This window comes from Panthera uncia, unplaced genomic scaffold, assembly GCF_023721935.1.
Source record: "Panthera uncia isolate 11264 unplaced genomic scaffold, Puncia_PCG_1.0 HiC_scaffold_111, whole genome shotgun sequence".
NCBI lineage: Eukaryota > Metazoa > Chordata > Mammalia > Carnivora > Felidae > Panthera > Panthera uncia.
Genome location: NW_026057711.1, coordinates 1 through 15,882, shown reverse-complemented (window position 1 = coordinate 15,882; position 15,882 = coordinate 1). Strand labels below are relative to the sequence as shown.

Here is a 15,882-nt window from a genome sequence, read left to right as displayed (position 1 = left end):
GTTGAGCTCAGGTCTCCCACAGCTTCTTCAGACCCACCCGAAAGCCAGTCAGGGGCAGGACAGGGACTTCACCCTGCCGGTCGGTCCTCTCCACTCAGGGCACAACTTCTCTCCTTGGGGTCCCTCACGTCTGTTGGGTTGTTTTGGCCTCAGAAAGCATCTGCCCCCTCCCCTACTCTACCCAGCCTGAAGCACCTGGCCAAGTCAGAGCCTGCCCTAGGTCCTGCCCCAAGCCCTGGTCCCATTCTAGAGAGTCTTAAAAGTACCACTCTTCCTTCCTTGCCCTCAAGGCAGCCTGTGAGGGAGATGCTGGGTGCCCCCCCCCCCATTTCACACCAGAGGAAACAGAGATTGACACTTGACTCCTGCACCATCTGAGCCACGGGAGGGAGGTGGGACCTGGACCCCCAGATGGACACCCCAGGCCTGACAGGGTGGGCGCAGAGACCCCGCCTTGGGTCAGCCTTTCAGACACCTGCCTGACTCCAGCTGCTAATGGGTCCAGGCTGCATTCGAGGGTCCATGGAGGCAGCCCATGAAGGTGAGGAAAGCAGGGCGGGGAGGGGTTAAGGGAAGGGAAGGAGTGAGTCCTGCTGTAGAACTGACTTGCACCACACTCCTTGTCTAGCAGCCTGTTGCCAGGGCTGACGGACATCGTGGAGATCTAGCCCCAGCCCAGCATGCAGGGGCCCCTGGGAGACAGCCTGACCTCCTGAGCCCTCTGGAAAGCACTCCATAGGGTGACCCCTCCCTCCCTTCCTGTCCCATCCCCTGGGCTCAGAAGTTGAAGTCCAGTCCACACCCAATGTAGGCAGGCCTTGAGAAGGGGGCGTGGCAGAGTGGGCTGCTGCCTTCAAAGCAATTCCCTGCCCTAAAGACTTACTGTCAAATGTGCTGAAAATGTGTACTTGCTCAGTGCAGCTCATCTCAAGCAGGCGGTAGGCAGAGCCTTGCTAACCTTCACGAGGGGTGAGTGGCTGATGGCCAGGAAGCTCCCAGGGGTGCGCGTGGTTTAAAAGAGGATGTTTGTGGGGCGCCTGGGTGGCTCAATCGGTTAAGCGCCCGACTCTTAATTTCGGCTCAGGTCATGACCTCCCGGTTCATGAGATCATGAGATCGAGCCCCACATCCGGCTCCGCGGTGACAGTGTGGAGCGTGCTTGGGATTCTCTCTCTTTCTCTCTCTCTCTGCTTCTCCCCTGCTCACTCTCTCTCTAAAAAATAAATGAATAAACTTAAAAAAAAAATAAATCAAAGAGGATGTTTGTGAATGAGAATGGTCTTCTGTTGCTGAAATCCCAGGCAGCCTTAGCTAAGTGAAGCAAACAAAATTTAGGCGGGTGAAGACAAATTGTGTTTATTTTGGGGGAAGGGGCAAGGGTAACAAGTAGGCTAGTTCTCCCTACCTGGTGTGTCCAGGGAGGTGGGTTAGGGATAGAGAACCGGTACCCACCCCGCCGCCAGCGGTGTTCCTAGCCAGGGGGAGGGGAGAGGTGTGGCGGTGGAAGGAAGGAATCAGAGCATGCCCCAGCAGTGACGGCACCAGAAGTAGGGCCAAGAGGAAACATGGAGGGGCTGTTGGAAAGAAAGGGGCGGGGAGGTGAGTTTCAGAGCTGGAAAAGTGATTAGCAGCTCTGATGAAACTGATGTCAGCCCTGGCAGCCCCGGGGCAGCCCCGGAGAGAAATAGCCTAGCCGTTATTCGCGGAGGGCAGACAAAGATGGCCGCCAGGCGAGCCTCCTCCCCCAGAGGCCGCCGGATCACAGCGGGTCCAGGCTGGTCCAGGCCCTAGGACGGATGCCCCTCTAGGAGCTTGGGGGTGGGACCGAGTCTGCAGATAAAACGCTGGGAATCTGTGTCCCGGGTCCAGGCTCCCCAGGACCTTCTGCAAGAGTGGGGGAAGCCCAGCAGCCACCCCCAACCTCCTGGGGTAGTAGATGGGCCGTTTGATCAGTGAGTGTGTAAATTGGGATTTTATGGATCGCTTATTCACTGCTGGAGCTGGGGCCCCCAAATTCCTCTGTGCCCCAGAATGCTTAATCTACTCCTGAGCTTTCCCCTGGGAGAGGAGGGAGGAAAGCTCCCCACAGGCCCCCACCCCTCCTGCTGTGTCTCCTCCCAAGGCCCCAGGCTTTGTCATTGCAGGTTGAGCGGTTCAAATGTGCTAATACACTCCCTGGGGGCTGCTGGGCAATGGGACTTACCCTTCAGTGCTGTGATTGGCCAGAGAGACCATGGGAGGGGGGGTTCATGGCAGCAGCTGGGAGTGTGTGTGTGTGTGTGTGTGTGCATGCGTGTGCATGTGCGCCTGTTTGAAGGGAGGGGGTTGGGGGGTGTCCATCCTGCTCAGACCACTGGGCAGAGACAAAGGATCTTCATCTAGCCTGAACAGAGGATTAAGTCCAGAACAAGCTACCTGGTCAAGCTGGTTGGGGAGCCCACCTGTCCATCTTTCCATCCTCTTATTACATCTTGATGTGGTGGGGACTTACTCAGGGTGTGTTGAATGGCTGGATGGATAAGTGACCACATGAGTGACTGCATTTTTAACTGGGGCTGTGTCTGCTGGAATAATCCAGCACCTACAGATTCCTAAACCTCCCCCTAAGATTCCTGAGTACCCTCCCCCTTCCCTGAAATTCGCTTTAGCCCAGTCCCAGCCCATAGAGGCCGGACATGAGGGACAGGCCAGGCCTCGGGGAACACAACTGTGACCCCCAGACTGTTGCCATTTGAGAGTGCTTTCACTGTGGTCACGTTTCCTGCAGCCGGCCCCCATCTGTCCTTGGGATTTGATGAGGATGAGGATGGTAGGCAAAGGGGAGGGGTGTTGAGCAGCTGAGGGGGTGTGGAGGGAAGGAAGCGCAGCCCGAAGGGCCAGATGACAAACTGTCCTGTCCTACCGTCCTCTCTTCTTCAGCCTGCTCCTCCTCTCCTGCCCTGAGCTTGAGGACAGGGTGGGCTGGTGGGGAGGGGCTGGTCCAGCTAGTCAGCCCTCCCTTCCTGGCCCCTGGAGCCCTGCCTAGCCAGAAAACTTCCCAGAAATCCTAAGGAAAGGAGTCTGAGTCCCAGCAAAGTCTACCTGGAGACCCTAGGAAGGGAGACTCCATTCAAGTTCAAGAGAAAGCTTTGGAGGCTCCGGTTGTAGTGGGAAGCACCCTGGCTGCAGAATGGAGCCCTGGCTGGGATTAGAGCATTGCTGTCCAATAGAACTTTCTGCAGTGACGGGAATGTGCTGTGTCTGCACTGTCCAAAATGGCAGCCACTACCACACATGACTGTGGAGCGCTTGGGGTGTGGCAAGAGCCGTTGAGAAACCGAAATTTAAATTTAACTTCACTTTCATAATACATTTTTTATTTTGGTAATTAATAAATGATAATGACTTACATTTAAAAGTAATTCATACATTGTAACACATTTGAATTTGAATAGCCACCTGTGGCTAGTGGCTGTGATTTGGACAGCACAGGACTCAGGGCTCTGATCAGGGGCTGAAGCCAACCCCTTGGGTGCAAATCCCTTCCTGGCTGTGCGACCTTGGGTAGGGCTCCTCCCAGCATGAGATGCTCTCTCCCCAGACCCAGGGTGGACCCCAAGAGGTTAGGGAATCATCTGTTCCTGTGTATGGCTGCACTGCCCTTAAGAGGTCCTCGGACATGAGGGGGTCAAACCAACAGATCAGCAGACAGATCAATAGCCCAGGGTGGGAAAGGAGTGGCTGTACAGAGCTCTATACTTAGAGGCATCTTCAGAACTTCCTTGGTGGTGTCAGTCCTAAAGGTTTTCTGGAAGAGGGGGCTATGGGGCAAGCTGGAGCTGGAGCTGAACAGTGAGCCAGGGATGGATGGAAGGGCTACACTTGAGTGTTTGGTGCCCAGGCACCTTGGTCAAGGCTGGGGTAGGGAGGGGCTGGCAGAATGGGCTGAGAGTCCCAGCTTCCTCTCTTACTAGCTATTATGACCTTGAAAGAATCACTCCTTTTCTCTGAGCCTGCATTTCACCTTCTGTAAAATGGGGAGACTACGCTTAGCTGGCAGGCAAGATGTGAGGGTGAAAGCAAATGGTAACTGTGAAAGTTCTTTGCAAACACTTAGAAGGCCGGGGGAAAGCGATGGTTTATCCTCAGGGACGCTAGGCCCCTGGACTGGCCTCTCAAGAAGACAACAGATGGTCGCAGCTTGTCTGTGGCCCTGACCGCGGACACAGGCAGGGATTTCTACACTCTCCCCTCCCCCCAGCGCGTGTGTGCGCACACATACAGCCCAGATGGGGGCTGCTTGGCCAGCCCTGCTCAGGCTGACCTCCTGCTGTTTGGCATTTGACATATGAGGAGTCCAGGGCCACAGCACACCCCCCTACACACCTCCCACCCCAGAGAGGAGCCAGACTGGCGGGGAGGCCTCACTACCTCGAGGAAGCAGGATCCCAAGGGTCCTGATCTCTTTACCATGTGTCCAGTGGCCTTTGATGGGAATTCCAGTGCCCCTTTTGTCCTCTCCCAGAGGCCTAACTTCGGGAAGAGAGAAGGAGGAAGATTTTTCTTAAAAAGGCTAGGTGGGGTCCTGGGGGGCTCAGCTGAGTGCCCTTCAACTGCAGCCAGATCGCTCTGGACACCCTTTCCCTATCCACTCCTGAAGGAGTCTCCCCTGGCTTTGCCTCCTGCCACCCTCACCATTTCATGCGGCTCAGACGGAGTTACCCTTTCACTCTTTCTTTGGACACAGAGGCGATTTCCGGCCTCTTTGCTCATCTATTGGCTCATCCATCCATCCATCCATTGTATAGTCTATTAAAAACTTGTTGTGTAGGGTGCCTGGGTGGCTCAGTCGGTTGAGTGTCTGAATTCGGCTCAGGTCGTACATGATCTTGTGGTTCATGGGTTCTGTGCTGACAGCTCAGAGCCTGGAGCCTGCTTCAGATTCTGTGTCTCCCTCTCTCTCTGGCCCTTCCTGGCTCGTGTTCTGTCTCTCACTTTCTCTCTCAAAAATAAATAAACATTAAAAAAAAAAAAACACAAAACTTATTGTGTGCCCAGTGCTGTTCTAGGTGCTTGGGGGCAGAGGATGGAAGAGAAGGAAACAAATAGCAACACAGGAACTTTTAAGCCATTGTTTCCCTGATCTCAAGGAACTTTCTAGTGGGTTCAGCAGAGCAACCAGTAGGGCAGATTATGATGAGTGCTACAAGGAACAACAGGTTGAGGCGGCCAGTGTGTGATGAAGTGACAACCGTACAGAGACCTGAGGGTATGAGCGAGTACAGGTGGGAGCAGGCCTGTGTGGGGAGGCCAGTGTGGCTGGAGTGGAGGAGCCGGGGGAGAATGGCAGGAGAGGGAGAGCTAAGGGGACGTGGTGGGGCCCTGTGAAGATGCTGGTTTATTTTTTTTGGGGGGGGGGTAAATTCTACCCCCAATGTGGGGGCTCAAACTCACAACCTTGAGATCAACCCCAAGATCAATATCGCATGCTCTACAGACTGCACCAGCCAGGGCCCAGGGACATGGGCTTTTATTCTGAGAACGCAGAGAACGGAAAGACAAGGCTAGAAATGGGAGGTGGGATAGGAGGCTGCTGCAGGAATCCGGGTGAGAAATGGTTGCATTCCGGATAGATTTTGAAGCAAGGGCCAATCTGATTGGCTGGTCTGAGGCGTGAGGGAGAGAAGTTACAGATGGTTCCAGGTTTTCTGGCCTGAGCAACTGGTAAGGATGAAGCTGCCATTTCCTGAGACAGGGAAGACAGGGAAGGGTAGATCGACCAGGGCGGGGCTGGGGAGCTAGGGAGCGGTGAGGAAGTGAGAGGTCTGATTTCTAGACATGTTATTATGCCAATTAAGTGTCAGGAAGAAGGTTGAATGTGCCAGTGGGGAGCGCAGGGGAGAAACCTAGGCGGAAGCATCATGTTTGGGAATCCTCAATGTACCGACACTGGTCAAGTCCACGGGACTGAATGGGGTCTCCAAGGAGTTAATGTGTAAAGAAGGCTTGGAGGACAGAAAGGAGGGCAATGAAATAGGCTGAAGAGGAGAGGGGGTGGGCAGCCCAGTAAAGAATTTTCCGGAAGGAGGGATGATCTGCTGAGGCTCCTGTTGCTGAGGTGAGGACTGATCACCAATTTATTTATTTTTAAATTCTTTTCTTAAAGTTTATTTTTGAGACAGAGAGAGAGAGAGAGAGAGAGAGAGAGAGAGAATGAGTGGGGGAGGGGCAGAGAGAGAGGGGGGCAGAGAGAGAGGGGGACACAGAATCCGAAGCAAGTTTCAGGCTCTGAGCTGTCAGCACGGAGCCTGACACAGGGCTCGAACTCACCAACTGTGAGATCATGACCTGAGCCGAAGTCGGACGTTAACTGGCTGAGCCACCCAGGCACCCCTGGACTGATCACCAATTTAACAACGTGGCCTGCACGCAGGTGGCTGCAGTGCTGGGTGTGAAAGCCCGGAGGGAGGGCATTCAAGAGAGAACCCAAGGGGAGGAACCAGAAATAGTTGTGCGGACAACTCTTAAACTGTTTTGGTAAAAAAGGAACCAGAGAGCAATGGGATGTAGCTGGGGGGAGGGGGTGTCAAGAGATTATTTTGAGCTTTCCTCCCCCCCCCCCCCCCGCCTTAAAATGGGAGAAAAAACAGTATGTTTGTAGGCTGATGAGAGGATCCTCTAGTGGGGAAAGGATGAAGGGGACAGTGGCCTAGAGCATTGACAGGGGATGGAATCAGTGCACAGGAGCAGGACCGTCCTCTGTTCTTGCTGCCCAGAGGGGCTTCAAGCGGGGCTTCAAGAGGGGCTTTGTCCAGCTTACCCAAGAAGGCAAAGCGTCCCTAGGACTGGAGTGGCCAGGAAAGATGTATGGAAGTGGAGGCCCCGCCATGGCCCTGAGGATGGGAGAGGGTTGGTTGGCAGAGGGAGGGCATTTCTGACAGGTACAACTGTGTGGGCAACAGTCTCAGGCCTGAATGAGCAGTGCTGATTTTTTCTAGATTTCTTTAGGTCCTGTGCGTGGAGAGAAAATCTGGCTTCAGAGAGGACTGTGATGTTCACCAACAGTAAACGGGGAGGACAGGAACTTGCCCTGAGCCACAAAGGGAATCATCCTGACAGTAACATACCCGTCCAGACCATTCCCACTCCTTGAGCTCATGGCAAGTGCTCCAGTCCTCATTTTTCCATGGACCTCCCCTTGCCCTGACCAGCTACAAGTTCTTTACCATTCTCCAGCGCAAGATTGAGCTTGGGGACAGGGAGGGAGAGTTCAGATCTCAAGAGCCGATCCTTGATCTCCAATTTACATCCGTGCCTGACCACAGTCTGTAGAGGTGGGAAAACACCAACCAGAGGGAGGAGGGCCCTTCGGACCTTGGCAGGCTACATCTCCTCCCCAGGACTCAGTGTCATCTATAAATACTATCTACTTAGGTGGGGCCTTGTGGGCAGTGATGGCTGAACCCATGTTGTCGGCGTTTCCTCTTCTCACTGGCCTCAAGTTCATGCACAGACCCCAAGCCTTCCATCCTCACACACGCATTTTAAGTGCTGCCCTGAGGGGTGCCTGGGTGGCTCAGTTGGCTGAGCATCCAACTTGGGCTCAGGTCACGACCTCACGGTTTGTGGGTTTGAGCCCTGCATTGGGCTCATTGCTGTCAGTGCAGAGCTGGCTTTGGATCCTCTGTCCCCTTCTCTGCCCCTCCACTGCTCGTGCTCTATCAAAAACAAATAAAACATTTAAATGCTGCCGTGATTCCCCGGCCCACCAAAGATAGCCTCAACTGTCTATGAACCACCAGAATTCATTCTTTTCTTTTCTCTTTTCCTCCCTTTTTCCCTCCCTCCCTTTCTTTCTTTTGGCCAAGGCCGCTTTCACCTTATCTCTCCTGTTAGAGGATAGAGTCCCTGAGGGTGGGTCACAGTTTGACCCAATTTTGCATCTCTAACAGCCAGTTTGGCCCTCTGGTGTCATGAGAGTGTCTGCTGGCTCCGTGAGACCGCAGATCTGTGGACAACAGGCTGCAGCCCTAGCGACATGAAGTCTGGCAGCCACCTCTCTGGCCTCCTTTGGCTCATCCCCTAAACACATATTGAGCCCTGCCCAAGCTAGGCCCTGTGCCGGGACCCAGGGGGGCTCCCCAGGCAGGGTTCTGGCGGTCTGGCTGTGTTAGGGGCTGCTCTCCGGCCTGGACTTGGGGCAGAGGTTCCTGAGTGGCGGGTGCAAGGCTGTGGCAGGTGACCAGTCCTCGGTTCCCCTCGTCGCCCCTCCCTCTCCTCTCCTGTTGCAGTAACTGGGGTTGGCACGAACGGGCAGGGGCAGGGCCCAGTAGTTGGGGGGGAGGGAGGGGACAGCCCAGTTCGAGTTCTGCCAGGCGGACAGAGACCCCCGGGGCACCAGTTGTGAGCAGGAGACAAAAAGCCTGGGACAAAAGGCCTGTGGGAGCCGTGGTGAATAGATTAATGAGATTTCCATAGGCGGCCCAACAATGGGATTCTCCACTCCAGCCTCTTTGTCCCAGGCTGAGATAATGGAGGCCGAGGAGCTTGCCCAGGAGGACGGCCTTGTGCCTGCTGCACTCAGGTCTGGAGCAGCCACACAGCTGCCCCTCCTCCCCTGTCCTGCCCCCAGCCCTGTCCATGGGTAATGGCATTTGGAATCAGAGAATTTCTGTAAGATCCAGAGGGGTGTCAGGAGCCTCCTCAGGGAGTCGGAGGGGGCTGCTGCACTGCGTGGCTGGGGTCCCCTCCCATGGCATCTTGCATAAAATTGGCTTGGAAGGGTTCCTAGTGGGAGAAAAGTTTGCTGTCCGCTGCCTCAATCAACTGTCCTTCGACGCCTGAAGAAAAGGAGGCTTAAAGAGGCTAGGTGTCTTGCCCTCGGTCACTGCAACCGTGGAGGGTGTCCGCGGGCCTGGGATGCCAGGGTAGGGGTGGAAGAGGAGGGTCTACAGGCCTGTGTGAGGGAAATCACGCCCTCCCTGCATATCTCTCCTTTATTCGCATCCTACGTTGCCACATGCTCCACTTCCGACACCCACGTAGGGGTTTCCACATGGCAACCAGTTCCGTCACACCAGCTGGACGTCCTACAAACTGCACTCAATATCTACCTGGAGATAGCATCAGATCCTATCGGGTCAGGGCTCAGTCCCACGAGACTGCCCCACTTCAGATGCCAGTCGACAGTCCAGACTGTCACCTGTGCTTCTGACCTGTGGCTCTAAATCCCATGGCCCCCTCCCTCCTTGGGTCCGAATAATTTGCTAGAGGGGCTGAAAGAACGCAAGAAACCAGTTTACTCACTAGGCCACTGGTTTATTATCACAGGGTGTGACTCAGGAACGGCCGGATGGAAGAGGTGCAAGCGGCAAGGTGTGGGAAGGGGTGTGGGGCTTCCAGGCCCTTCCAGCACGTCCATGTGTTCACCGCCCTGAAGGGATCCAAACCCCATCCTTTTGGGGTCTTGTGGAGGCTTCCTCACATAGCCACGATTGAATAAATCATTGGCTGTTGGGGACTGAGCTCCACCTCTAGCCCCTCGCCCTTGGGTGGGGAGATGTGGGGCGTGATCCAAAGTTATAACCCCCTAACCAAGGCTTGTTCTTCGGGCAACCGGCCTCCATCCTTAGGTTACCTTGGGGCTTTGAATACCCCACCCACTTTGCCTTCATGGCTCTGAAGCAATTCCAGCGACTGAGGACAAGACCATTCCATTCCATAAGGAAAGGTGCTACCATTGCTCTTACACTTAGGACATCGCAATGAGCCAGAACAGTGGACACAGACCAAATATGTTTCTTATTATAAATCACACTCACTATCGCAGCCTGTGTCAGGCCTAATGCACCAGTGTCCTGGGCAACGGCCCATAGGGACTGAGACTGGTGCACTGATTTGGCCATTTGTGAAGGCCCAGTCTCTCATCCATCCTGGAAGACTTCCTAAAAGCAAGGGGGAGGAGTTTAAGGGATTCTTTACTTACCCTTCCATCCAGTAATTCTTGCCATTGCTATCAGTCACCTGTGAGTTTGAAGGCCGCACTCTCTGGGTGGAGTCCAATGGTGTTCCACCCTCCTGTGTGGAAGAGGGCCCCGGCGTCTTCAGGGGTCTGCAGAGATAGAGCTTCGTGACCTTACTTCCCAAACAGTGCAGCCACAGGGAGTTTTCACTAGGGTCCTAGCCAGTCCCGGGGGAGGTCACAGACCCAAAGACAGACCTGTCCGCCCAGCCTAGGGGTGTGACCCCTAGGACCACACCTCCCGGGCTGTTTTGCGGTGAGGACATGAATCCTCTCCTGCTTGGGGAGCACAGAAGACTTGGGACCCCCCAGCAGGCAGGTGCTTCCAGCTGGATTTGAAGGATAAATGCAAAGCATGTGAGGCACAGCCACATTCCCAGGCAAACACAGAAACGTGCTTCCACAGGAACAAGATGAGCATGATAAAGGCCATCACAGGGTCAGGTTCTTCTCTGGCTGGGAGAACCAAGGGCTAGACCAGGGAGGCAGTGCAGCCAAGAGTAAGGGCCTGGGCTCTGTGGTCAGACTGCTGGGGTCTGAATCCCGCTCCACTATGTAACAGCTGTGTGACCTTGGGATGTATTAATCTCCCTGCACCTCAGTCTCCTCATCTGTAAAGTGGGGACAATGACAATAGTAGTAGTCTCATAGGGCCATTGTGGGGGCTACATAAGACAATGCACGGAAGCCACAGAAAAGGGGATGGCTCTCTGAGCCTAGTGCTGGAGTGCTCTGGTGCTGATGATGGACTAATCTGTCATATCAAAGCTGGAAGGAATTTCCCTCACAGAACATTTTCCAAGTTCCTCCAACCCCCAGGGGAGTTATTCAGAGTCACTCAGCAAGGTTAGGCCACTGCTTGGGTTCTTAACTGTACCATTTATCACACAATTTTGTATCCTACATGGGACATATATATTTTATATACTTTATTTATTATTCATTTTTTAAATTTTTACTTTTTTATTTTTGAGACAGAGACAGAGCATGAGCAGGGGAGGGGCAGAGAGGGGGGGAGACACAGAATCTGAAGCGGGCTCCAGGCTCTGAGCTGTCAGCACAGAGCCCGAAGCGGGGCTTGAACTCACGGAGTGTGAGATCATGACGTGAGCCGAAGTCGGATGCTCAACCAACTGAGCCACCCAGGCGCCCCGATACATTACTTTTTAAAAAAATGTTCATTTATTTTGAGAGAGCGAGAGAGAGCGAGCGAGCACATGAGCTGGGGAGGGGCAGAGAGAGAGAGAGAGAGACAGAATCCCAAGCAGGCTCTGCACTGTGAGCGTGAAGCCCGATTCAGGCCTTGACCCGTGAACCATAAGATCCTGACCTGAGCCAAAACCAAGAGCTGGACACCAAACTGACTGAGCCACCCAGGCGCCCCTATACATTACCTTTTTAAATCTTGTGGCCACCCTTCAAAGGATATGTTATGCATTTTAACAGATGGAAAGGTTCAGTGAGGTCAGGTAATCTGCTCAGGGTCACATAGTGTCTGAGCGTGGATTCAAACCCAGGTCTCGCGGAGTCAGAGCGCACACTTACCCTAAGTCCCCAGGGCCTTTCCTTACTTCCAGCTCAGCTGATGCACGGCATTGGAGTGTGGCCTATGAACCTGGAAGGAGACCACTCCAGGTGCGGGAGGCTGAATGGCAGGAGCTTGTGGGCTGGGCCACAGGCAGGCCCAGGGTCACTGTGAGAAGAGGAGGGCTGTAACTGGCCTGGAGGGGGGGGGGGGCGGGCAAGGAGATAGCATTGTCTCCCCCCTATCCTCCCCCACCCCACCCTTCTGAGTCAGGAAGGGGCAGAAGTCAAGGCTGTTGTGGGCATGGGTGTGGCAGGAGGCACCCAACTGATACTGCCCCTAAAGCTTGAGACTGTGTGTCTATACACGTGGGCCTGTGGCTGTGTGCATCTGTGGGTGTTCCCAGCGGTACGTGTGTGCATGCGAGTATGTCCTCAGGCTCACATAGACCAGCACTCTCAGCCTATGTGCAGGTCAGGCAATGTCACCTCCTTCCCTTCCCTGCAAATTTCTGTCCTCTCATTTTCCTTGGGTTGGTTGATTGAGCTTACTCCTTGGGCAGTTTGACTGTGGCCAGACCTTTGTTCTTCCCCTTGGAAGAGGTGAGAGGAAGTCTCCAGATGCAGTCTATGTGACTAAGTTCAGCAGAACCTGCTGACTCGGTCCTCTGCTCCCCAATGAGTGGTCTAAAGGACCTCTAGTAGAGGCCGTATGGTGAAAGAGAAGGGGCAGAGGGATGGGCTGGTAGCTAGTGGGAGACTTGGGGTCCAGGAAGTCTTTTTGAAGGTGGGAAAGAATTAAGCTTGCTGTGGGGAGGGAGCCAAGGGGTGGAGTAGTTCATTGATGGTGGCAAGGTCCCTACCGGACCGCAAAGTGGATGTAGATGTAGATGAAGGTGGAAACGGAAGGCCAGAGGTGAGGGAGCTGTGCCCTTGGCTAAAATGAGAAGAGAATTACCTGGAATGGAAGGGTCAGTATCTGAGGGGATGGAGGGGAGAGACCAGGTAGGTGGCATGAGCTGCCAGGGACAGGTTCCCTCTAGAGAGGGACTAGGAGCGGCCTAAAAGGGGCGAAGCCCAGAATAGGATAGTAGGTGTTAGGCTGGGAGGACAGGTTTGGAGAGCTGGAGGTGGGTTCCCTGAGTCCACAATTGCTGAGATGGAGAGGTTCGGTGATGACCAGGGCCTGAGTATGCTGGTCTTGAGGGTAAGGCCTTGAGTGGAGATTGCTGCAGGCCAGGGCAGGAGCTGAGTGAGAGGGGCAGGGAGGACACCATTGTGACAGGAGAGGCGGGGAGCAGAGGGTTTGGGAAGGGGCGAAGGAAGTTTTTCGTAAGTCCAGATCCAGAGCTTTCCTTGCTGTGTCTCTGTCCTTCTGAGAGGGGCCCTGCTTTTTCCCCAGCATGGTGGGGGGGGGGGGGGGGAGGGGGGTAAGTGTGATCAAGGTCAAGTCTCCTTTTCCATATTAAGAAGACAAAGCACAGATAACAGAGAACAGAAAAACAAACAGGTTTGGGGTCCATGTCACATCATAGTATTTGCATTGGTAGAACCTTGAGGTTCCATCATTGTATAACCCTGCAAACCAGAACCACTTGTGATTTCTGATGTCCCAGGACATTACCCCCTCTGACACTAGGTAATGCCTCTGTTCTCCAGAGACCCCTCTCAGCAGGGGCTGGAGAGATGCGTATCTGCCCTCCAGGGACCTCATACTCAGTTCTGCCGTCTCTGCTCTGAACCTCTTGCCACTGGTGGCCGGGCTCTCCTCTCCACCTCAAAGAGGTCTACTTCCCTTTTTAGCTTTAGTACCTATGGCTCATGCCTCCCTTAGGGTGGTGGGAATGAGAATACAGTTTTACTTTCAAACAGTGTCCTGCTGACAGCAGGTCCTAGCCGTAGGAGGTGGTGACATCAACAGAGGTCGTGCTGCCAACAAGCAGCTGCAAGAAAGGGCAACTGAAGAGAACCCCAGAGCCACCTGACGATCTGCAGCCTTTTCTACCACTCCCCCCACACACACCCCATGGTACAAATCTAGATTTGTAGATTATGACAACTTTCCGGAAGGTGGCAGTAGAGTGTCTTGAGGAAGGGAATAGGGCAAGTAAGCTAACAGAGCCCTGGCTTCTGAATGCATTGTGCTGGAACCTTCTGGCCTGCCTGGCCAACTTGGTCCCTCACCCTTCAAGGTCCAGTAAAGACACCTCCTACCTGCTGAGGTCTTGTTAGCCAGGCGTGGCACATTTCCCTGAGCCCCAGAGCCCCTGGCAGACACCTCTGTTTTCCCACCTCATAAAGGATGTCGTCTACTTGTCTAAACCTTTCATTCGGCCCCTTTGCCTGGCACAACACTTAGTATTCGCTCAATAAAAATTTGAAGACAGAATATTGAACCTGTAAGTTTAACATGTCTTATCAAAAGCTTAGGTTTGAGAAATAATCATTATCAAAATGGTCTCTGGCATGCCATGGGCCCATTTCACCTTTGAAATTTAATCCTCAGATCAGGCCAGCCCATTGGAGACATGTGCCTGGGAAGAGTTGTTCCCCAGGCCCTGAATCCTTTACCAACCAGTGTTCGGCTCATGCCTTAACTGGTGCTCAGGACTAGGGTAAGAAACTTGTGGGGGACATTTGTGCCATGTTTATGACATGGCTAAGAGGACACTATTTATTACATCTCGCAGGTCTGCTTCCTGAGGTCCATGAAAAAATGTTCCAAGATTTCTATGCCAGCAACGTTTTTGCTTCTTTTGAGTATGGTTGGTGCTCTTTGTTTTGCAACGTGTTTTCGGTTGCTGGGAAGCTCAGAAACAAATCTGTGACGCACTTTCCGTGACATGTACTAACTGTCCCCCCTCTTCTCTGGAATGTGATTTGTCTATTCTAAATAACGCTTCTGCATTGTGGTGAAACACATTTTGGGAATGAGGCAGATGGCAGTGCCTGCCTGGGCACACAGCGAGCGTGTGCAGGGATGGGTCTGGAACCCAGGTGCTCTGACTTCATCAAGCAGAGACTGAAACTAAGCAGAAAGGAAGTGAACGCTTCTGGGTCAGCCACTGGGGTTTCCTAAGGACCATGAGGCACTGCCTACAGAGGCTGGAATCTCTGACTTCAGGCCCAAAGAGGGCCCTGGAACCTCCGGGAGGGCTGAGGTGCACAGAGTACCCAACTGCTGAGCCACTCATCTTTATACAAACCTAATGTTTCTGTAATGCCTAGCGCCTGGTGGGTGTGTAGCAAACATGTATTACTTGAGCCCCACCTGGATTTGACTATTCCCAGGGGTGGGGTGTCTCACCCATCGACTGACCATTGACTCCATTAGGGCTGGAAGTAAGGACCAGGTGTTCTAGAGGGCAGCGCTCCCGTGGCTGGGACAAAGTCATCATCATATTGCCTTTAAGGTGAAGTTAGGGTCAAACATCTCGTTTCCAGATCTCTCTGAGGAAAGTATTTTCAGAGAACTTTAATCCTGGAACGTGCCGGGCAAGGCAAGTACTGTGTAGCTGGTGCCTGGAGAAGGGTGGCCCGGGAGGGTGCAACGGTGGGTGGTGGAGAGCAGCCCGTTCCAAGCTGCCATCCAAGCCGCCTGGCCTGTGACTGGCGGGTGGTGGGTCCTCTGAGGCTCTGCGGAACCTCTCTAGGCGCTTCTCTCCCTCTCGCCCGCAGCTCTGTCAAAGATGCACTGGACACCGGAACACGCCCAGCCCCTCAACCAGTGGCCAGAGCAGCACCTGGACGTCTCCTCCACTACCCCGTCGCCGGCCCACAAGTTGGAGCTGCCCCCTGGGGGTCGCCAGCGCTGCCACTATGCTTGGGCACACGACGACATCTCTGCCCTCACAGCCTCCAACCTCCTCAAGCGCTACGCGGAGAAGTACTCAGGGGTCCTGGACTCGCCCTACGAGCGCCCCGCGCTGGGCGGCTATGGCGACGCCGCCTTCCTCAATGGCGCCAAGGGGGACCCCGAGCCCTGGCCAGGGCCCGAGCCACCCTACCCCTTGGCCTCACTCCACGAGGGCCTCCCGGGAACGAAGTCGGCCAGTGGGGGCGGCTCCGGGGGCCTCGGGGGCTCGCCGGTTTTAGCCGGGAACCTGGCTGAACCCCTCTACGCCGGCAATGCGTGCGGGGGCCCGTCGGCGGCGCCCGAGTACGCGGCGGGCTACGGCGGGGGGTACCTGGCCCCCGGCTACTGCGCGCAGACGGGCGCCGCGCTGCCCCCGCCGCCCCCCCGCCGCGCTACTGCAGCCCCCGCCTCCGCCGGGTTACGGCCCGTCGGGGCCTCTGTACAACTACCCCGCGGGGGGGCTACGCCGCTCAGCCCGGATACGGGGCTCTCCCGCCGCCCC

The 15,882-nt window shown here is 54.7% G+C and overlaps 1 long non-coding RNA gene across 1 annotated transcript; it reads right to left on the bottom strand.

The window, feature by feature from the left end:
- Nucleotides 1-5,637: 5,637 nt before the first annotated feature.
- Nucleotides 5,638-11,722, bottom strand: LOC125916765 (uncharacterized). Its single transcript, XR_007456028.1, has 3 exons — nt 11,546-11,722; nt 9,965-10,090; nt 5,638-5,725 (listed from the first exon to the last, which is right to left on the bottom strand). It is a non-coding gene; the product is annotated as an uncharacterized LOC125916765 (long non-coding RNA).
- Nucleotides 11,723-15,882: the final 4,160 nt, after the last annotated feature.